The 24348-nt window shown below is 43.6% G+C and overlaps 1 long non-coding RNA gene across 1 annotated transcript in view; it reads left to right on the forward strand.

The window, feature by feature from the left end:
• Positions 1–4288: 4288 nt before the first annotated feature.
• Positions 4289–24348, forward strand: part of LOC102385078 — a 57294-nt gene continuing 37234 nt past the window's right edge. The window contains exon 1 of the long non-coding RNA XR_322922.1: positions 4289–4452. This is a non-coding gene — a long non-coding RNA (uncharacterized LOC102385078). The remainder of the gene's footprint in view (positions 4453–24348) is intronic.

Raw genomic sequence — 24348 nt, forward strand, 5'->3', positions numbered from 1 at the left:
TAGCCGCCACGTGTGAATAATTTAGCACTAGCCAATCACGGGGAACAAATTTGCATACCGGTGGCGGGAACTCTTTTGCACCGTGCATTCCTCTTGCAACATGAGCAATGCACCCTGCAAAAGAAGCTGCAGAAAAGGCGGGAAACTCGTCCCTGCGCCGGGGTTTCCTCTTGCTACAGGAAACTCTCCCGTGCAATGCTCTGCAACGTGATGGGGATAATTCTGGTGCCGAAGCACACACACACAATCATGCCTTTTGGGTCATGACAACCTATAGGCTGGGGAACGCTCTTCTCAAAAGCACGGTGGCAGAAAGAGATCTTGGAGTCAGTATTGACTCCAAGATGAACATGGGCCACCAATGCGAGGACACGGTCAGTAGGGCTAACCATACCTTGTCATGCATCCACAGATGCACCACAAGCAGGGCCAAGGAGGTGATCCTCCCCTCCATGCGACACTGGTCAGGCCGCAGCTGGAGTACTGCATCCAGTTCTGGGCACTGCAGTTCAGGAGGGATGTGGATAGCACTGAGAGGGTCCAAAGGAGGGCCACTTACATGATCCAGGGACAGCAGGGCAGACCCTATGAGGAGAGGCTATGGGATCTGAACCTGTTCAGCCTTCACAAGAGAAGGCTGAGGGTGGACCTGGTGGCCATCTATAAACTTACTGGGGTGGACCAGAGGGGATTGGGAGAGACCTTGTTCCCCCGAGCACCTCCCGGAGTAACAAGGAATAACGACCATAAGTTGTTAGAGAGTAGGTTTAGACTAGACATCCAGAGGCACTACTTCACAATCAGGGCGGCTAGGATCTGGAACCAATTTCCAAGGGAAGTGGTGCTGGCTCCTATCCTGGGGGTCTTTAAGAGGAGGCTTGATATTTACCTAGCTGGGGTCATTGAGCCCAGTTTTCTCTCCTGCCCAGGGCAGGGGGTCAGACTAGAAGATCTACAAGGTCCCTTCTGACCCTACATCTATGAATCTATGAACCTTGTAAAATGAAGACTGAGAGGGGGTATACTTACTATCTGCAACTACAACTGGCAGATTTAAAAAAATCCCTATTTAAGCTGAAGGACAAAGTTATCACAACACATAGATATAAACTGGTCATAAAAACATTTAGGTTTGGCATGAGATGAAGGTTTAAAACCATTAGATCAGAGATTTGGGGAGTATCCAAAAGCCTATGCAGTTTTATAATGGGCTTTGAAAGTGATTCTGGAGTAGGTAACAACCTAGAAGTTTCCTACGCAGCCCTGTGTTCTTGCACATGGGCAAATCTGGTTTCTTTCAAACCCTTTTTTCGAACCTCCCAGTGCCCCCAGAAATCATTCCTACATTGTTCTGCTTATCACTGCTCTCTCCATGGGTGCCTGGGGTGCTAGATGTGCTGGGAGGCTGCTCCAACATGTTGTAATTACAGTGCATGAAGTAGCCTTGATTAGTGTGCTCCAGCCAAACTCCATGTCTTATGTATCAGAATCCCCATGCTTACATATGGCAACAAGGGCATTTTAACTAAAGCTCATTCAATAAGCTTTAGTTAAATTGCCCTGGCTGCCATTTTGAAGACCAGGGATGCTGATGCATGAGATGCTGTGGCATTTTAATTAGAGCAGCTCTCAGACCCACTTTAATTAAAGTGCTCCTCCCCCCCCCCCATGCCCGGAGCACATGTAAAAATGCCCAATGTGTCTATGTCTTTCCTTTGTTTATTGTATATGTTCTGCATTATAAGCTCTTTAACAAAGGGAATTTGTCTTTTGTGTACCAGCACTTACACTGAAGGTGCTATATAAATGATTAATAACAATAATTAACAATAACACCTGGCTATCAGGCATTAACAACTCTATAAGCATCAGCCTTTTTATCTTAGCATCCCAGATAACTCTCTCATGAACAACAAAACTTCAAGAATAATTAAATAGAATTAGTTCAAAAAAGAAAATATTTTTCCAGCTATTAAAAACATAGATACAGTAAATAGACTATTTTGTCTTTGATACTTTTTCTTCAGGAAGAGTTTGAATGTGCTTTTGTGTCTTTGGGCAATATGCTTATGACAGAGCTGATCATGTAGTTTTAGGAATAGGTTAGACAAGGACTAGAATGGGATGATTCGGATAGGGATGACCCTGCCTTGAACAGGAGGTCGGACCAGAAGACCTCTGGAGGTCCCTTCCACTCCTACTTTTTTATGACTCTATGATTACTTTAGATAACATGCAAAATGTTATATAAATAACACTTTAATAAAAATAATGATGTATTACCCAAGACAAGCCTCTGGTTTAAACTGAAGTTATGCTTGAGAAAAATGAGCCATAATTTAAGGGCAAGAATTTTAGGAATGTTGTAATCATCCAAACCCAGAAAATTCAAAGTTCAGCATATACTTAAAAGAAACCAAGTGTGTTAAATTATGGAAATGCATATTTAAGACATGCAAGCTCTCGTAATTCTTGCTTGCAGTGATGCCATGCAATAACCATGTATTTGTGATTAAGGTATTGAAAATGTAGTACCAGAGTGGATTAAACCAGCTTTTAAAATGCATTTTTTTCATAATTTTTCTCCTCATGATGTCACTATGTTTCAGAGTCAGGATTCTTAATGATTCTGCCAGGATGGGTGGTGGTGCAGGGGTGGGGTGTTGAATCAGTGGAATCTACTTTGTTTAAATGTTCTTGTGCTTCTGCCTCACTTTCTCTAATAACATTTATTCACTGAGTATCAATCTTAAGGAAGCAGTGCTGTTGAGAGCCATTCACACATTAATGCCTAAACTGGTGTGTCATGGAAGCGACATGTTGGGGCAATTCTCTTTGTAAACTCACTGTTGCACTATAGCCAATAGTACGTTGCATACAAAAAGAATATGGAGTTACTGGTTATTATCTATGATGTCACAACGCCCCTATTGCTCTGGCGTGTGTATATAATCATAATAATTACGTACAAACGTTGTTCTTCAAATATAACCTGTGCACAAGATTTCAATAAAATTTAACTATGAAAAGTTCAACCAGATGTTTTATTCCACTAAAGTCAAGGGGTTCACATTTTAATTAAAGCAATAAACAAATTGAAAAGTCCTTTTTATGAATACATAGAAAGTGTATTCTTTTTCTGAAAGAATATGTTTAGGGAAAAAAATTCTAATTTTGTTTATATATAACAAAGTGACTTTTTGGGGAAAAGCAACTATGGGCTGGCTCATCCAGATGAGTGCGTATGTGCACACTGCAGCACCTCAAAAGACCACAAAACAAATGTGAGACATGTGAAAGAGCATTCTGTGCTACAGATTTGTAGTAAGGAGGCAAAATTAGATACCAGGAACTCCCAGTATCTAAAAAAAACAGCAAAAAAAAAGCAGAGCCGGGCACATGGCTGCAGCATATGCCACCTGAAACTGGAGCCTGGCTGGCCAGAGCCTTGCTCTGGCTGCTCACCAGGCTCTGCATGCCTAGATCACGACTGCTGCAGGCCCAGGAGGCCCCCAGGCCCCCAGGTAAGGCTTCCACTATCCCACCCGGGCAATCTGTTGTGCACCAGAGTACATATGCAGGAGATTGCCTAGGGACAAGTAGCAGCAGCACAAATTGTGCCACTGCTATTTGTCCCCAGGGAAACGCACATTTCCACTTATGTGGATGTGCCGTATAGGCCCAGATCCACAAAACTTTTTGGGCACCTAACTCCCATTAACTATGGTACTGAAGCTTCCATAATAAGAGAGCTAGGGTTAGAATTTATTATGATATTATCTGGTTTTGAAAACATGTCTCCCTTTGTGTGCACACAATCCTTGGGGTGACATTTTCCAAGCACTAATGCCAGGGCATATCTACTGAGATGCTACAGTGAGGAGCTACAGTGATGTAGGTCAACATTACAGCGATGTAGCATCAGTGGGCATGAACCATGATGCTGCCACTAGTGTGCAGTTGCAATGAACTACTAGAGCAGCAGCTCATTGCTACTGTGCAGTTAGGTCAGAGATGAGCCGTGTGGCACCAGGACTGTGCAGTTCCAGCAATTACTGCAGTAACAACTGCGCAGTTGAGCACACATGTAGACGCACCCCTGGTATATGTGTAAAGGTGTTGAAGCGTTTCCTCAGAGCTTGCAAGCTCAGTTAGGGTGTTTGCACTCTTAGGACCAGGCTCTGCAGCAGGCTGTGCATGCAGAATGCATGCACGTGATTGGACAGCTGGAACTCCAGGGTGGAAAGCCCGGGAAGGAACAGGGGAGACCAGCTGGGGAGAGGGGAGCTGAAGCTGTGCAGAGCAGGGCTGCTTCTGAGGGGGCTGCTACCAGGACAGTTGCTTCTCAAAGATGACTGGCAGAAGAGTTGCTTCTTGAAGATGACTGGCAGAAGAGTGAGCTGCTACTGAGGGCTGAGGAGCCATCAGCTAAGGAGTACTCAGGATTGCCTGGTATACTTTACTGAAGGAGCAGGGGTTGTGGAAATGGGTTCCCCTCCCCACTCTTAAGATCCCTGGGTGCAGGGAGTCACTGGGAGGGAATCAGGGACAGGGGTTGCTAGAGGAGGTTCTCTGGGAGAGCTAGAGAAAGCACCAGGGAATGGTGGCTGTGGGGGAGCTCCAGCAGAGCTCAATAAAGTACAGCTGAGAAGGGGCACTGCAGGTGCCAAACACAGGGGGGCTGCCTTGGGAAGTGTCTGGGAAATGGTGTGATTGACTGTAGGCGCCCAGGAAAGACTGGACAAGGGAAGAAACCCTGGTCTCCGGAGCAGCCACACCTGAGGTCCTGACAGGCACCCCTATCTTCTGTCCAGTTGATGACATCGCCACATCTCTTCTGAGGTGCATCCAGTCCACAGTGAGCTACTTTGCTGCAGGCAGAGTGATTTTTGTGGAAACCTGGCTGACTAAGTGTATATACCTGTTATAAGTTGCCTGAGTGTTAAAGTTGATAATATAATTGCTTTTGTTATATGTTAAGTATTTGCTTTATCTACTGGTATAGATTATTATTGAGCTCATTGAAAATATTTTGTTTGTTATTTATGGGATGCCAAATTTGTCAATCTCTCAATTATTATTGGAAATAATAAATTATTTTAAATAGTTATTTAGTGTGTGGTCTGGTGTGGGGAGGACCACAGGAAAGCACTCCCATAAGTGTTGCTCCCAGCCTGTAGACAGAGTGGGAGTAGACTGAAACCTATTGGCACCCCAGGATCCCAGAAATTTGGACGTGGTTGCGGGTAGCACCATGGCCAGGGTTACATGTGTAATTGATATACAACCTGTCAAATGTACGTGCAGGCTTTAGAACACTATACTGGAGACAGAGTAAACTCTTTGTCTGCCCCTGAGCATCTACACTGCCACAATGTGAGACAGGATACTGGGCTGTATGGACCTATGGGCGAGGGACAGATATTCCAAAAACCTGAGCCTGAATTGATTCAGTCTTTACAGGTTAGTCTAACCTGCAGAGCTTGAACCAATTTGCAAAAAATGCAGGCACATGCCTGCAGCAGCTCAGGCTACAAGCCGGGGGGTGCTAGAGCAGTCTTCCTGTTCCTTCCACAGTGCTGAGCTGAGGGGGGCATGGCCAGGCCCTGGTATGATGCTCTGATTAGGGAGGGGTTTAAACCCCCACCCTGCCTGCACAGTCCCCAGCTGGGGTGTGCCTGGAGGGGGAGGGAGAAGCAGCTCTCACCAGGCTTTTCCTGGATTGCTTCTCAAGGGGCAAGATTGTTGCCAGACCCTGACTTCTGGCTAGCACTCTGAGGCAAGGTGGGGCAGGGGAGGGAGGACTGCTTGTGTGGAGTGCATGCATCCGTTGATGATACTGAGAGTTTCAATTTCCCTCTTCCTGCTTCTTCATACTGTCTGCAGCAAACTGAAAGACAAGCAAGGCATCAGGGAGCTGATAACCAGGGATCCAGGTTTTCTGTTTCCCATAGAAAAATGGAGTAAAATGCAGACTTCCTCCTGTACCAGAGTCAAATGGATTTTTCTCATTTTAGCAGAGAAACCCATGGATTTTGCAGTTTTGCAATGAGCTCTCTGTAGGCTGAGAGAGTTGCAACCTGCAAGGAGCTGGGAGGGAGCTGGGGGAAGGCAGTCAGGCAGGGGGTGCCATGTGCATCTATATGCACATGGTCCCAAGCAGCCTGGACAACAGCTCCTGCAGGTAAGTGGGGAGGAGATTGGGGCCACAATAGGGAGGGAGGGAAGGAGTTGGATAGGGCTGGGACTGCTACGTAAATGGGTGGTATGTGGAGTTTGGGGCCCAGGGCCGCAATGTGTGGCCACAGGGCCCAAATGGGGAGAAGAATTGGGCTGCAGGAATTTTGCTGGGGGTGGGGCCAGCCCCCCACAGCTGTGCACACTCCCAGGGGCGGGGGGGGGGGGGGGGGGGGGGCACATGCCCCTCAGATCTGTGTGCAGGGCAGGTGCACACTGCCTGCTGTGGGCCTAGGCTCCCTGCTCTGCTGCCCCAGGGCCTCTGCAGCCCAGCAAGTATGACCTAGCACTGCAGGGAATAGTGGGGCTGTACAAGAAGGCTGCTTGATGCTGCTTAACACTGCACTGGTGATGCTTCCCCTGCATGCATGGAGTAGCAGTGTGGGGTTGTCCCCATGCTTGCAGGAGACACATTGCCAGGGCAGCACAGAGCTTGCAGCAGCAATGAGATCCCTCCCTACATCATGGCTCCACTGTTCCCTGCAGCACTGGGTCACACCCTTTGGGTTGCGGTGGTCCCAGGGGAGAGCAGCAGGGCAGGTGCCCAACCCTGCAGCATGCACCCACCCCCACTCCCACCCTGTGAATAGACCTGGGGAGCACCGATCCCCCCTGACCCCTGGGAGTGTGCAATGAGCCAGACCACACACACCCAAGCACACAGCAGGCAGGCAGCAGGCAGTGCAGAGGATCTGGGCTCTGCTCCACTGTAGCAGCCTATGCCTTCTGTCGGGGGCAGGGGACTGTGAACCCAGGTCCCTGGCCCCATAGCCCTGTCAGCTGGGGGCCCCTCTGGCAGGGCTGAAGAGGCAGGGGGCTGTGGGTCACTGGCAGGGGTATGGAGGCTGTGTGGGGGGGGGGGGGGGGGGGGGGTGAAGGGCACGAGCAAGGCTGGGGGGAAGTGGGAGGGGAGGGAGTAAGGAGCACCAGCAGGGCTGTGGGGACTGTGGAGGGGGGGCTTTAATTTTAGTAATGGATTTTGGGATTTTTTTATCAGAGAATTTGCAATTTTTTAATTCGAGAATTTGATTTTTTTATCAAGGAAAATAAGGATCCCTGCTGATAACACAAAGTTTCTTAGCCCATCAAGAAAACAAAAGCCTCTCACATTAGTTCATGTTCTGTCTGCCTTTGTCCCACTGAAATTGGAGAAACACACACAGACACCTCTCAGCATTAGCTAGCATGGGGGTGGCATGACCATGACCAGATGCCAGGTAGGGTCTGTGCTGTGGGAGAAGAGAGGGAGGGATAGAGTGGGGGATCCCCGCTTGAGCAGTGAGTGGTGAGGGGGGGCACGGGGAAGCCAGGCAGATGCTGCTATGCCTGTGGTCCCCCACCCTCCTCCTCAGCCAGCTGGAGCAGTGATAGTGTTCCGGCTAGGGTGGGAGGGATGGGGCCAGCCCTGCTTTCTGGAGCAGACAGACCAGTCCAGTCTAGCCCAGGGCTGAAATGCATGCTGGGATGCTGGGAGACTCTGATTTAACTTAAACCAGGAAGAGGTCTGGGACAGAACTTGCATAAACCAGTTTGACCCAAATCAGTTGAGTCTGATACTACATTCAACAAGGTTTATCTTACGTGCATTGAACTTACATTCTGTTACAGCTTTAAACCAGTTTCTGATCACTCAAACCAATTTATGTGTAACATTTGTCCCTAGCCATGGTGTAACTGGCAATGTACAGTAAATGGCAATTCTTAGGAACTTTTCAGCTTAATGTATAGAAGTTAGTGACTGGAAAGAGCAATTGTGGCTGTTCCATTTGCATAAAGGCCAGACATAGTCCTATACATACTAATTTTGAGTAACAACTTACTATTTAAGTTATCTTAGTAGAAAAGGATAATTTATCCTAGTAGGATAAGTTGTCTATTTGTAGAATAAGGTGCTAGCCAGTAGGGCTGTGCAAAATGTCGCCAAGCGTTTCGTTTTGAAACAGCAAAATCAAAATGAAACAAAAAGCTTCAAAACAGCTTTGAAATGAAATGAAGCACTTGAAATGTTTAAAAAGTTTTAAAACATTTCAAGTTTCAAAGCAGCCCAGTGGCAGGAGGTGGGAGAGAACCAGAGCTGCACTCCGAGCAGCTTTGCCAGCCCATGGAACTCAGTCCAGTGGCGGGAGGTGGAGTGCAGCCCTGGCTCTCCACCTCCCACCACTGGGCTGAGCTCCATGGGGCTGACGGAGCCAGTCGGAGTACAGCCTTGGCTCTCCCCCACCTCCCACCACTGGGCTGCACTCTGAGCAGCTCTGCCAGCCCCAAGGAGCTCAGTCCGATGATGGGAGGTGAAGCACAACCCAGGTTCCCTCCCACCTCCCGCTGCTAGGTTGGGCTCTGTGGGGCTGGCAGAACCAGTCGGAGTACAGCCCTGGCTCTCCCCCACCTCCCGCCACTGGGCTGCATTCTGAGAGGCTCCTCCAGCCCCACGGACCTCAGCCTGCCCTCCCAGCACTGCCAGATTCCTCCCAGGGGTGTGGGCCCTCAGATCTGCACTTGGGATGACAGGAGGCAGGAGGCTGCTGCTTGGGGCCAGCAGCAGCAGCAGTCTTCCCAGTGCTAGGCATGGGCTGTGCCCAGGTGGCAGCAGCAGCCTCCTGTCATCTGGTACATAGATCCGGGGCCCCGCACCCCCAAGAAAAGTCTGGCAGAACCCCGCAGCCCTCACAGGGGTGCAGCCCCTGGATCTGTGTGCTGGATGACAGGAGGTTACCTTATTTTAAAGAATCACTGTAAAATGGTACTTCATAATAAACAAATGCAAGTCTGATCTTTTTTATTGATGAAGCAGCATTCATATATAGAGCAATTTTATTTAAATTATACATAAACTGTAGTCTTTGAGACATAAAAGAAAAATCACCATGCATTGTCATTTTGATAGGACCTATATTCCTGTTACTTAGCTTACATATCTATCTGTTAAAGAAACAGAACCCATGACATTTGTGTGCTGATAAGACTGGAACAACAAGGGGAAAAACTTGGACTCATAGTAGAGAGCAACGTGTCAGAATGTTTATGTTGCATTAAGATCTACTTTTTATATAAGATTGTTCCTTTGAATTAAAATTTTCCTGCTTCTGATATTTCATAATCTTATGCCTGGGTTGTTCATTACCTATTTGACCTTTTTTTTGTTCTATGACCATTCCTAGGCTTTATGGAATGACATGAAATGCAGGACCAGATCATTCTTCTTCAACAGCACACAGCAGCTCCAAACCTGCCACAAATAGCTGGTTACACTGAGTTACTAGCTGCTTTTATAGTTGCTTTGTTGTGTCCAAGTGGTGCATAATAGTGAGAGTATACTAATGAATATGACCTCTAATGTAAAATATGAATTAAATGTGCAACCCAGACTGTGGAATGTAGTTATAGGGCCTGATCTGCAAGTCTTGTTCTGATAGCACATGATCCAGCCCAAAGTAATTTTTCTTCGTAATGGCTTTTGGATCAGTCACATGAGTAATACTAATTTTTGTGAGTTGTTTCTTTCAGAGCTAATAAAGATTGCTGTTAAAGATTACTGATAAAGCCTGATAAAGATTAGTGGTGTGAACAAGCATAGTAGGATGAGCTACATTATTTTCTAAAATTACCCTTAGTAAATAATGTTGAAGTAATGTTATTGTAATGGTCCAGGAAATATGCAAAAAGCTAGAATTCTTGTGGATGATAATCCTTTATGGGACCAGCTGCATGGTTGCGATAGACAGGAAAGTTTTTGGTTAGCCCAGTACCCTTCCTCAGCAGAGTTAAGTAGCAGATGGAAGAAAAGCTTGTGTAAATTCCATATGTAAATAAAAACAGGATATAAGAGAAATTATCAGGCAGGAGAGGTTCATTAAAGATCTGATAAAGAAAAAACAAGGTTTTTCAGGAGGGTCGTTATCACCTGTGAAGTGCAGAGATTTGAAAGTATTAAATTATTAATGGACCATGAAGTTATAATCTGTGTTAAATCCCTGATACTTAGGGCATTTTTAAACCTGCTTCGGGAGGTACGGGGGGGGGGGGGGGGGGAGTTTCTTTAATTAGCAAGCCATGCTAATTAAAAGCACCTGAATGTCACGTGTATCAGCATCCCCCACACTGAAAAATGGCAACAGGGTGCTTTGAACTAAAGGTCATCGAACGACCTTTAGTTAATTTTTCAGCATGGGGAATGTGGGGACATTGATACATACACGTGACACCGAAGGCTTCCAGCATGCATTTATTTCCCTGCTCCAGCAGACTCTATTAATCAAGTCTGCTCCGACATGTTGGATTTCCTGCATATTGGAGCAGGCTCCCTGCATGTGTATAGGAGCCCTCTGTGTCCAATCAGCTAATGCATTTCTGTTTGCAAGCTTTTCTTGTAAGAGTGTTCCTTTGAGCACAAGAACTTTGAGGTGAGGTAGTCAGTGGTTTATTTTTTTCTGAAAAATATTCTCCTACCTATGTTCCAGTCTCTCTCTCCTTTATCTTTTTTCAGTGCTCATTCATTTTGGTGTGTAGTGTTTGTTTGTTTTCACCCAGGTAGTTTCCCCAAGGGCATTTGATGCATCTGTATGGCAATGTGTAGACGTGCACTGTAATGACTGATGGCAGAAGTAGCACTGTTTAATTTAATCCAAGCCAGTGGCAGGATCCATCTAATTGAACAGGATTAGCAGAGGTCCAGATTTTAAAGGCTAACTTCAACTGAATACTACAACTAGCAATGATGATGATGCCTACAGCAAAAACATAAAATCTGTTCCTGATTGTATTGAAATAAAAATAAACACCATCAAAAAATGTCTTTTAGGGAGGTTGTGTTGCCTAAGACTGTGGATCTAGTGAAGTTGTAATGCTTAACATGCTTATTAGGTCTTAAATCTGTTTATGTCCCAAAGTGATTGTCAAGCTTTAATTGATAGACTCTTGCAAAATGCTTATTTACACATATGTCTGAGATAGGTAAAGATTAGAACAAAGTAGGTGATTGACTTGTTTAGTGACTGTGTGCACCAGGGCCAGCTCAATGGCAGCTGTGGTGGCCCCCCTAGTGGCCAAACTAATCCTTCCCCTCATTTTGGCTCTCCAGCATACTCCCTTTTGCTGTCTTGCTTACCACACCTTTATGTAACTTCTTTAGCACATAGGGAGGCTTCCCCAGAGCCTTAGAGCAGTGATACCCAACCTTTTTTATACCATGGCCCTGTGGGAGTAGGATGGGGACATGTGGAGCCAGCTGTCTCCCTCCCGGGGTTCCCCCACCACCTGGCTTTAACCCTCTAAGCTTGGCTGTGCCCCCAGAAGCCACTCACCCAGGCAAACAGATGGGATTCCGAGCAGGGGCTCATGCCAAGACCCCACAGCCAACCTGCCACAGCTCAGTACTGGGCCATGGCCCAGTGGTTGGGAACCCCTGCCTTAGAGTGATACCGGTGGTGCTGTCCATCGGTTCCCTTCCCTTCCTTTGCGGGACCCTTAGTTCTTCTTGCCACCAGATCCTCCATCTGTTGACAAAATTCCTCAATTTGCTGCCTCACACTACTCATTCCCTGCTGGCACCAAACTTGCCCTCTTGGTACTGAGCCTGGCTCTCCAGGCCTTATTGCCTTGGGTTGCTAATTGTGGTCCTTTTGGCCCTAACTGTACCTTAGAGGCTATAATCATAGCCTCCAGCCTTTCCCATAATCACGCCCATACCTTGCAGGTTTTACTCTAATTTGGTTTGTGAGCTTGGGGGTTGACCCTCTTGGCCCCAGCCCCTATCTAGCTTGGGCCTTGGCCCCCTCAGCCCCAGTCCCCATCTGGCTCAGGTGTCAATCTGCTTGGCCCTAGCCCGTGGCTTCTGGCTCAGGTGTCTGTGATGGCCAGAACCAGAGGGATTATTAAGCAATAAATATGTGCTTCTTATAGGCATTTGGTATTTTGCCTAAACAGGTAATATTAGTTAATATAAAGCTTGTAAGTTTGTAAACCACAAATGTAACTTGTCTGTCATAAGTTTAACCAAAATGATAAAATTAACTTTTCGTGGAACTGATTCGGCCCCATAGGCAAAGCTGTAGATGCAAGATTAGCTGACGGTTCTGCTCAGGGTTCAGCTTTAACGATAAAAAAATGGATCCAACTGCCTGGCACACCCAACACATTCCAGGAAAGCACATCCTAAGAAAGCATATTCAAATGAAACCTAAAAGGGGTTGGGGCTTAGGTGGAGCAATGTCAATTTCAAACCTAGGTGCTGCATTATAATTTGCTTATTGGATAAACCCGAGTTTGGGTAGTAACCTTTTATGATATATTTTAACACCTTTCAATCCCATAGGGTAACAGCTATAGGGCAACATTGTGAGTGGCTCTAAAGACAACAGATTAGCATAAAACTAGGTATAAAAAGTGCACGCATCAGGTAGCCAGCAGGAAGGAGGGAACAGAACGGTCATTTCTGTTCCATGCCCAGATCCCAGACTCCCGGTGTGAGTGAGGATCAGGTCCTGATCAAGGGACCTTCCCCAGTAATCCCTCTGACAGTGTCAATCAGGGACGCCTGACTTCGCTGGAATCACTTGACGCGTACCTGGCATTGAGGGACTATCAATAAGTTGCCAACCCATGTCTGTCTATCTGTTGTTTTAAACAGCCCAGTGGCTAATGCCCTCACAGTGCCCAGTTGGCATGTAACAGAATTGATCTATCTATCTGTTGTTATTATCTGTTATTTACTATTAGCTCTTTCATACTGCATTATCTGCTTATCACATTTATCTTTCTGTAACTGTTGTGTATGTGTAAGCTATAATAAATTTGCCTTTATTTCACTCCCAACTTTGCCTCTTCAATCCGAAACTGAATCGAACAGCCCGGTTGGCCTGTGATAAAATTGATACACTCACAGTGCCCAGCTGGCCTGTGACAGGTGTCGGCCCTTTAGTCCTAGTCCCTCTCAGCCCCAGCCCCCTTCTGGATCTGCCTTCTGGGTCCTTGGTACTTTCTGGGCTCAAACACAAATGCTCCTCAAGCACGCACCTGTGTCCTCCACACCACCCTTATTGCTACAGCTCAGTCCTCTGGTTACTTAAACACAAAATACCAACATAAACCTTGTGAACCCCTAATGTAGGCTTGTACCCTCACCACAGGTCCCTGTGCACTGCAAACTCCTGGTTATTTGAGGAGTACCTCTCTGGCCAGGAAGGAGATCCTAACTGGTTGTGCTAGCTCAGGGCTGAGCATTTATCTCCCTGAGCTCCTCCTCTTTCCCATCACATGGCCTCCTTATCTCCCTTATTGAGCCCAGATGTCCCTCTTGGCTCAACAAATTGTCTGCTCCTCACTACAGCACTTTGCATTGCAAAGCTGCTTACTCAGTAGATGATATAAATGCAGCTATCCCCATCAAAATGCAGCTCTAGCCTGGTGCTTTTCCTTCTTAAATTAACAAGGCCCTTGCCCATGTTATAGGGAGTCCCAAGTAAAATCAAGAAATCTTGATTTGCACTCCACTGAACCATAGGCAACATGTAGGGGAGGCATGGCAGGGCATGTACCCTCCCTGAGATTGGCCGCTGCTGAAGCCGCCCGTGGCTTTTGTGGGTGGTCGCTGCTTGTACATGTCCCACCCCCTCACTGCTCACACGGCCGGCGACATCTACAGGCAGTCCCCACTCGCCCTTCACTGCTGCCAACGCTGCCCCTGTCCCTGCTCCTGCCTCTTCCCTCGCCTCCCTCACCGGCCCCCAAAATCTCTATCAGTGCACCCCTAAAAAATATCCAATTACCTGTGGGTACACACTTTTCACAAAGCAACCACTTGCCCTCCAATCTCTCAGTCCTAATCCTCAAAGGGAATTTACAAAACACCTTTTGTTGATGAGCCTCCAAACTTCACTTGATAAATCTACTGGATACAAAAAATCATGGACTCAATATAGACATTGGATTTGTGACACATTATAAACTGCCTGACATTCGATAACCCCAAGTAACCTCTCTACATTTTACCAGCTACATTCAATCACCGGGTCAACATTTCCTCTCTTTTCACATCTGCATTTTCACATACCTGAATTTTGCATTTTGATGGTTTCTATTCCATCCAAGAGACCACAAAATCCCAGAAGACTCTCCCTATGCCTGAAGAAAGGCATTTGTGCCCTAAAACTTGCAAGGAATAATTTCTCCACCTATTTAGTTGGTGTAATAAAAGATATCACATTTACCCAAATAATCTTGTCTGTGTATGCCTTTTCTCCTGTCTTTTTAAGGTCAGAAGAGGATGGGTGGGAGGTCAACATTCTCTTTGAAAATGCTCATTAAGATTAACAGTGTTAAAAAATAATTTAAAAATAGTAGCCAGATACTCAAGGGCTATGTATCTGCTTTGCATCATACAACTCCTATACTGTGACTATATACTCATCTTACCCTGTTTTGGTAGGATCAGCTCAAAGTGAGGATACCCTTGAAGTGGTGTAGGCTTGAATTAGAGACCTTTGCGCCATGCAATTTCCTTGCTGCAAAAGGAATCAGAGATGCATTAGCTTTTGTGAATCTGAGCTCATTTAATCAGATGCTGTGAAAGGGCATGCCCTGAGGAGTCTATCAAAGGTAGATAGTGATTTGAATAAAGACAGGGAAGGAGGGAAGGAGGGACAGTGCTAGGAGTGGCAAACCAATAATAAATCCATAGGGAGGAAGATATCACAAGAACTAATACAGGTAACAGGATAAGAATCCACTCGCTGTTTAGACCATACTTAACACAATCTTACATGTAGAAATCACCCCATCTGTTCAGCACAGCAGCACTATAAGCAGGTGATGGCATATATGATGTTGGAGGTGCAGGTAACTGAGCCTTGGGTATTATAACCCATGTTGTTTGGTCCAGTGATGATGTGGTCTGTATTGATAAGGGGACATAGCTGGCATCTGAGTCTATTGCAGGGCTTGGTGCCTCAGTGAGAGAAGTGTTTAGGTAGCCTGTTGCTTGAGAGATGCTGTTTGAGGTTGGGGAGCTGTCTGTAAGCCGGGACAAGTTTATACCTTATAGCTACTTTGAGACAGTTATCTTTTTCCAGGAGGGCTCAGAGGTTATTAATGATGTGTCAAGCTGGGGATGTAGGTCACAACCAGAGGGCTTCTGTTGTTCTTGCCTCAGGGTTTGTATTGAAGCAGACTGGAGCAAGGTCTGAGTCAGGCTTTGTTGATTTGAGTGGCTACGGTTTGGTGATTATATTGTAATTGTAGCCTGCTCTAGATCCTTGCAATGTGCATCCTATGGGTCAGTGGGATCAGAGCAGATATAATGTAGAAGTTGGATGTAGATGATGGATCTAGTCGTATGCTTAGGATGAAAGCTGGTGGTATGAAGGTATTTGTGGCAGTGTGTGGGTTTAGTATACAATGCGGTACTGATGTAGCCACTACTAGCCTTCATTGTGGTGTTTAAGGGATGAATTTGCTTGGTAGAGTCTTCAAGTTTGTGGTCATATTCCAGACAGAGCCTGGGACGCATTTCTGATCACTTATGTCCAATAAAAGCCAATGCAAGTTAGAAACATTTTTAGGCTTCCCTAACAATGCAAAGGAAAGACACATTCCAAATGCAGGATTAAGATCAAGGCTGTGCAAATTGAAGCTGTAATCCATTTTTGCTCATGATTCTTTGTGAATTTGGCTTCACTAGAGCCCGACAAATATTTGTTGGGAAGCCCAATGAATTTTCTCCAGTGTTTCTTTCTGTTCAAACATTTGAAGACCTTGTGCTGCTCTTACTACAACGGAACATGTGAATAAGAAACACCTTTTTGGTCTCTCTTAGCTTACTGTAATGATGTCATCTTTTTCTGGGAAACATGGATCTAAACTCAGGATTTGGATGAAAAGCTTTCAATTCACCTGTAATGAGCAGGGAGTAGAATGTATCATCTGTGGAACTGATTCTATACCCAATGAAAACACAGAGGCAATTTTCTCCTTTGATAAGAAGCAGTTGAAGCAGGGTCTGACCCTGACTTATCACTTGAATATGTACCTGTAGAGTAACGGAAGGCTTAGTCTGTATGCTTCTATTTACAATCTACCCTTGAATTAATGGTATGCCAAATTATCTGGATGAATTTTATAGCTGAATTTTGTTGTTGGTGGTGTTGTTGAACAGCATGTAGTCAGTGTACTCATTCTGTCATTTCAAGGGTCACAAATAATTGAAAAATAAGAGAAGTTTTTATGACTAGGGAGGATCCTTGAGGTATTTCTTTAGTCAGCAACTGTACAGTTCAATAATATTGCTACATTCTTATTTTTCACTAATTTATCATTTCTTTCTTAACCTGCTATCTTTTACAAAAGTTTCTATTTCCATATAGTCATCATCTCAGAGAGAACTCTTAAAATCTGTCTGTAAACAACAAATGTTAGAGAGTTTAAATGATTTCAGTCTCATTAGATAGCTGAAGAAACTTAAAAGAAATTAATTTGCCCTTATGCCAATCAGGATATAATGGATTTGTCTTGTTTTGTGTTTTTTTTTTCACAAGGTAAAATATTTTTTAATGTTTGACTGTGGCTATTTCTGTATATAGGTAATATCATTATTTATTATGATGTACTGTTATTTTAAGAGGCTGTAAGACTGAGCTCCCTGCCAGATGTTCATGTAAAGATGCAGTGGGATCTGATGCATGATCCACAACATTGCACTTCCTGCTGTGCCACATGTGCATAGCAGGAAGCATGACTGTGGGATCCAGCATCAGATCCCATCATGCCTTATTGCTGGTGCAGGGGGTGCCTGGGATCATGACCCCAGTCTCTCCTTGTAACAGCAAGTAATAAGCTCCCACAGCTGGGAGTGCCATCAGCTGATGGGGCTCCCAACCAGGGGGCTCACAATGAGCTCCTGTGGCTGGGGGCACCGTCAGCTGATCCATGCATGGTGTGCCCCAGTGGCTGCAAGCCTGGATCAGCCGACAGGCCTCCATGGTGCAACCCCATGACTGGGAACCTGGATCAGGGCACGTACCTGGCCTCACATTCAGTTAATGACATAATAGGAACTGACTGCATAGTTATTACACATTTTTTGTGAAATAACTTTGTGGCTTATTTCTTGTTTTATGGCACCATTAATTAATGTAACGTGGCCAGGTTACAACTTAAGACATGATTAACTGGTTAATCACATCTTAAGTGTAATGTGTGGCAAGGGCCTGACTCTCAGTTGATATAAATGACTATGGCTCAAAGAAGATAATGCCAATTTAAAGCAGCTGGTCGTATGGGTGTTCAGTTCAGTCCATGGAACCCTTAGAAGTTTGTTCCTTGGCTTCAACATATATTTAATTTTTTCTTTTTTGGATATGCTTATATATTTAATTCCCTGAACCTTGCTTTCACAGCAGAAATTCTGTGTGTGGAGTACACATTCAATTTAGTTGTAGGAGAAACAATGTTCGGTTCTAGTCTTGATTATATTTAAAAACTTCCAGTTGACAATTGTCCTCTGGATTTGTTACACCACACACCTTTTCGGTTCACTTGCTGTGCATTCTGAAAAATCAACACAATCTAACATTTATTCCATTTTACCTATATTTGAAATTCCTGACATATGTCTTTTGACTTTTGCTGAATCTCATTGATTTCTATGGTCCTTTCTGGCACTTAGATTTTATGAGTGTTAATACAGATTTTACTCTTTTTCTCTTCCTGAAATGCCTCCTGATTTTTTTATTACACATGTTCATTAAAATAGTTGACTGAAATAATCTTTTTTTTGAACTCATTATATATTCTCTGAAAATGTGCCATTTTCATTTTAATATCTTTAGCTTCTGTCTTTCATAGATAAAATCTGATGATGAACTCTGTAACTATATGAATTCTGCATTAAGTAATTCAAGTACATTTTGAAGACAGTTCCCTAGAAGTGGTTTATGCAGCATGCTAGTTTCATTAAGACATAATGTGTTTGTCCATCTGCAATGAATGTTATTGCTGCATGTCAATACGTGGGGGCAAATGCCAAATTCAGCAAAATGATCACCCACACAAAATAAGCCAACTAATCTCCAGTCTCACATCTGGAAAGCACTTGTTCATTTCAAGCATTACAGAATTATGTGGGAACAAAACGGTATAATACAGATGGGCACACTACTAATGATATTGCAGTGTGCTGAATGTGGTGCTTTTATAGAGCACGTACTACAAGGACACAAGAGCACACAATTTATCTTTATGTTTAGAACCTCCTGGGAAGCACATTCTAAATGAAGAAACAAGGTTTGCTCTCTGTTTCCTGACACAACTTTAAATGGAAAATAAGCATTTCTATCCCAGCCAGAGATCTGGGTTCAAAGAGGTCTTTTAAACAATGAATGTCTCAACATTTACTTTGAATTACCCTGGGTAGATGTTAAATAATGTTCATTTAAAGATTTTTTTCTGTGTACTTAATACATTATTAAGGCCTTTTTCATTCTCTCTCAGGGACGTTTTGAAATTAATGCAACTGAGACTGTAGGTTCCTACCTATTGTTCCTTAAGTTCCACCCTTTTAAAATTGATCTGCTGCTTTTCCTTTTGGCCACCAAGTCTTTTTCAACTTTTGTGTTATACTGACCAGCATCTTGTAGTGTCCAAGTTTTGTTAGTTACTCAAGCAACAAGAAGAGAGCAAACTCTTAGTGCCCATAGGGGCAAGCCATCCATTTAAATGACTTCACAAATTAGTGTTGATGTCAATCTTACTGCGGTTCTCACACAAAAGTATTAACATTATGTCATGTGTTCCCAGTTCTACTGAAGCAATGTAATAGAATATAAGAGGCAGAAAAGGAGTCATTTCAGGAAATATTTACTAAGTTAACCAGGGATTTTATAACCTTTCATATTTTTCTGCGTAGATCCTGTTTTACCTTTCATTAGTGTTATTTCAGTGTTAGTAAGATATTCAAGTCTCATTGTTATCTTCTTACCATGTGACACCCCCCCCATTTATGATGCTCCAGTGTGGCATATGAATGCAGTCTTTTTGAATGAATTTCTTGTATATATTATTTTCCCCATTCATTTTTTCTGAGCTCATCAAAACTTCAGTTATCTGTTTGCATTATATCCCTATCTAAATAATGTTTAATGCTTTCTCTTTTTTGACTTAATGTTGTGTTTACTGACTACTGTGGTGCAGTTACCCACCAGCAGCATATCTATTTATTAATGTACACATTATAGATTACAAAATGAAATATAACATGAAGCAAAAACAGGGAAGCAAAAAATCTCACACAATAAACAAAACCTCACTGTAAGAGTTGGTGATGTATATCTATTGATTAATGCAGAAATAATGTAGCAAATAAAGTACAACTGAGGGCAAAGGGTCAACAATGAAATACTATCATAATCACAGCAAGACTGAGAAGTAGGATGATTAATACAGTGTATTGATTAGGTGATACCAAAAGTCTATTGGTGCAGATTTTGGGTTATCTGAACTGCACTTAATGCAGCTCACTGTAAACAGTTGTGTTAGGGAGCTATGTTAACTAAAAGTCACTTTAACATACATGTATACTGTTCCTCTTCCCCTTCCCTCAAGTAGTCCTGCTAGTGAGACTTAAATGATACTTAGCGTTTTTGCTAGCTCACCAAAGGTGAACATGTAAGAGCACAGTGGCCTTTTTGGCAGGATTAAACTTAGATTTGAGTACTGGACATGGTTTATCTGCGTATACTACATATGAATATTTATTACAGCAGCCTGTAAAAGGTAGCCAGTAACTTAAATAGTATTCCCCCTATAAATCAAAATATAAAAGACACAGCATCAAATTGGAAAATAAATATATAATAGGATACCAGGAGCAACCCTTGTTCCATCAGGTTTACTCTTGCTTCTTTGGAGAAGACCCCAGAGTTAGCAGACAATCAGGATGTCTGGCACTTGAGTATCTTCCTTTCTCCACACACCCAGGCACTTGTGCTTCCTTCTTTATTTATTTCATATCATACATTTATATATGTATGATCTTTGTGTACACTAAGATGTTTTCACCATAATTTTCATGTGTCCCAAAAATCTTATGGATCTATATCCTGATACCATTCTCTAATTTTAACATATCTATTTCTTATTGCTGATAAAGCTGAAACTGCCAGCCTTTCCCTAAATTATCTTCAAATTTAAACAAGACACCTGTAGGACTGTGCAAAATGGCACCGTTCTTTGTTGCCTTGAGTTTCGAGGTTTGGACAGAACAGTGTTTCATATTGAATTTCATTTTGATTCAAAACAGCTGTTCTGTTTTGCTTCTTCAAAACAGTAAGGCTGTTTCGACACTGTTTCGATGTTTCGCTGGATCAGCCAGGGATGGGGAGTCAGCCCAGCTGGGATGATTTCCCATCCCCCGCACTATGGTCAAAATGTTTTGACTTTTGAAACGTTTTGACTAGCCTCATTTTGTTTCGAGGCTGTTTTGACGCCCTTTGTTTCATTTTGATTTCGCTGTTTCAGCCTCGAAATGAGTTGAAACAGTGTCAAAATGAAATAGCCAGTGAAATTTCACACTGCCCTACTATTCTATACATCCTAGCCATTTAACTACTACTTTGGGATAAGAGGTAAATATTTACTTCTGCCCACTAGGCTTTGCCTAAGCCTCAAGCCCTGGACCGCTAAATGCCAAGCCATTTAGTAATTGGTCTTACATTTCGTTAGGTCCCTACTTGCAACATTAATTCTGATATGCCTAACTATTATAGCAAGCTAAAAGTTACAACAGAAACCAAGCAACCGCAGAAAGGTGGTGTTTTTTTTTCTGAACCATTCTTAATGCCTTCTCTCTTTATTAACTTTTTTTCTGGAGCTACTGACATCATTAAGATTGTTGGTTTTGCTCAAAAACAGTTTTGATAACAAATCAACAGAGAGGACATAATTTACAATATGCGAATCCCAGCCCAATGGTACCGTCCATTCCAACATTTGACCTGCAAGACTCATTTACAATTTTTCTGAAATCTAAGCATTTGGAAGGAAAAAAAATGACAATTTTATGGGTCACTTCTAGTAGGTAACCATTGTTATCTGGGGAGAAAAAGGGAGGTTTTAGATATAGACATTTGAGGAATAACAGTACAAGTTCCCAGGATATAAAGTTGTGAGTTTTGAAGTATAATCAATATCTCTAAATTTGTTTAATCATTCATTCTGATGAGGATATCAGCACTCTTTAGGAAGGGTACACACATAGGCACCATGCTTAGCAGTGGGAGGAAGGCAACTGAAAAAAAAATATTTTGTCCATGAAAAATTGAGATTTTGTCCACTCAGAATTTCTCACACAAGAAAAGCATCCAACAAAGATTTTACATCTCTTCATTCCCTCTGTACTGAGAGTCCATAGCCAGGGTTAGGGTGGTCATGTGGGATATGGTAAACCCAGGGTCAAGTTTCTTGTCCAAATCAAGTTCTACCATTTAAAAAAGCTTATAACGTGGCCAAATTTGGGCAGATTTTCTTGGGATCCCTGAAGAATACAAAATCCCCAAGGCAATAATTAATTATTGCTTTGTCAAATTTCAATTCAGTTCCTGTAAGGACAGGAGAGCTAGAGTGTACAAAGGGGCAAGAATTTTGAACATTGGCAAAATTAAATATTTTTCCCTGGCATCAGTCTTAAAAATGGCAAAATTGTTTTGGCTATAATTTTCTGAAAGAAAGGCCTCACACAGACATTCATCTCCTCCTGGGAGAGTTGCTGCTGTCCCAGAAGAAGAGATTAAGTGTACAGATTTTTTTCTCAGAGTAAAAATAAATCTCCAGGAGAAGCATAACTGGGGAACAACCATGGTTAAATGATTACTAGGAGAATTTCTCCTGGGAGAGCAAATATATGTACATGCTCTGGCTTCTCGTAGGAGAGGACATAGTTCTTCAGTATCCCCTCCCCCTTCCATCAGGGAGACAATGTCTCATTGCTGGGTTCTTCAACTCCCACAGGGAGCAGAACATGCTCCTTCACAATCCCTACGTTGCAGTGCAGGGAAACACAGATTGACCCTGGACAGTCTGGGTCACCTGATTGGGGCTCCACTGTGCATTGCTAACATCTGTCTCCAAGTGACTAAGCATGTTGAGATGCATGCACAGGACACCCCCTCCCCAGCTGCACATTGTCAGGACTGCAAATTCACCATTCTCTAGTGCTTCAGCATTCAAATATCTGTAGGTAAGTTTTTCTACCAGGAGAAAAAACCTAAGAGAATTCTCCCAGATTGTTTGAATGTCTGTGCACAGCCAAAGAAAGAGAGAGACTGGTAATGGAAGAGCACTAGTGTACAAAATTTTAGGCCAAATGACTGACTGTTGGCTAAATTAAAGGCAATTGAAAACAGCATAGCATAATGCAATGTAGTGCTATATTTTCAATACAACTATTATTTATATTACATTATAAATGTTATAGTTAATGTTTTGCAATGTGTTGCTTGGCATAAATAGTTGATATTTAATTTTATAAGTCATAGATACTTAGCATGTTTTCATTGAATTACTATCAGCTCTATCATGCAAACTTTGTGACATTTTTTGAATGATAGGCATCCACTACTTATCCTATTAGCTGAGTAAAAAGCTTCCCTATGCAGTAGTTTAATAACTCCTTAAACCAATACCTAAGAACTCAAAGAACTTAACTCATTATCTAAGAATTTAGAAGCTCTCCCTTTTCTTGCTCCTACTTACTCACCCTTCTGGTAAACAGTGTATACAGACTTGAAAGGCAACTGGTTTAATATAACTCAGACCTTTGAAGGTTCAAATCCTTGAGGAAATTTCAAGCTCATAAAGTTACAGAGTGCACAAAGTTTCTTAGAAATGTTTCTATAATTAATTCATTCACATTTACTGCCAGAACCAGTTGCTGGATTGCAATGAGAAATACTGTACTTGTTTAACCTCTTCACCCTTTCCCCAGCAAACAAACACTTGCTTTGTGTCTTCTTTTCAAGCAAGCTGAATATTTTAAACCATAGAAAATAAACTTATTAAAGAAATTCATATGGATGAATGGGTGAAGAGAGGTTTCATTTTTGGAAAATGCTGGGTAGAAAACATTTTTAAACATGTTTCTGACCTTTTTAAGTAAACAAAACACAGAAATTGTGATATACACAAATTAATGTCTTATAAATAAAAACAAAGTATGTTATAAAATAATATAGAGATATGGAATTCTACATGGAATACTAAAAGATCTCTAAAGAGGAAGAGATGAACTGTACAGTTTTGAAATATATTTTAAATTTACTAAGCATTTGGTGGTCTCAGTGAACTGTTACTAAAATCAGTTTTTTAAAGAATAGCAAAAACAAAAAAAATCGTGTTCTGGAATATGTTGCATAATAGACTGTCACGGCGGGGTCCTTTAGGAGGGCCGTGATCTCCTTAAGGCCCTCTCTCTGTGCCAATTTGGCCCAAGGGCACCCTCGATTCTCGCCCGCCACGTCTTTGCTGTTGAATAAGGTTGGGAGGCTGCCTTATGACTCCCTGGGCACAGATAGCCGGGATCTCTGTCCCCGTATGTTCTCGGACCCCCTGGGGGTCTCCCGGTATAATGGGTGCTCCTCAGGCACCCTAGCCTTATGGGCTATGCATGGCTCCTACCAGCCCCTAATACCATGCCCCAAGCCTTGCTGATGTAATAGACGTTGGTGTGTCTGCACGCCCGCTTCCCGGGCTCTCTCTACAATAGGGCAGTCCCCTCGGGGACGTCCTTTCGGTCCGCCGGTCCTCTATGCTCACCGCACTAATACCCTCTCTGGTACGGGCTCACCACGCTGCTATCCCCTTGTCGGGGGACAACCGCAGCACCTTGCCCTTCTCCTGGGGCGCTGTGCCACTAACCCCTTCCGTCAGGGTCCACCGCGGCACACCGCCCCCATCCTGGGTTTCCCTACGGTGCAGGCCTATTACCGGGTTCACCATGCCCGTTCTGGGCTTCTTAAATATCGCTCTGCTTGGGCTCCTCAATACTGCCCCTCTCGGGCTCAGTATGGCCCCTCTCGGGCTCGTCAGTAATCGCCCCTCCTAGGGCTGGGGTCTATGCACCCCGCAAGT

The sequence above is a fragment of the Alligator sinensis genome, unplaced genomic scaffold, assembly GCF_000455745.1.
Source record: "Alligator sinensis unplaced genomic scaffold, ASM45574v1 scaffold297_1, whole genome shotgun sequence".
Taxonomy (NCBI): Eukaryota; Metazoa; Chordata; order Crocodylia; family Alligatoridae; genus Alligator; species Alligator sinensis.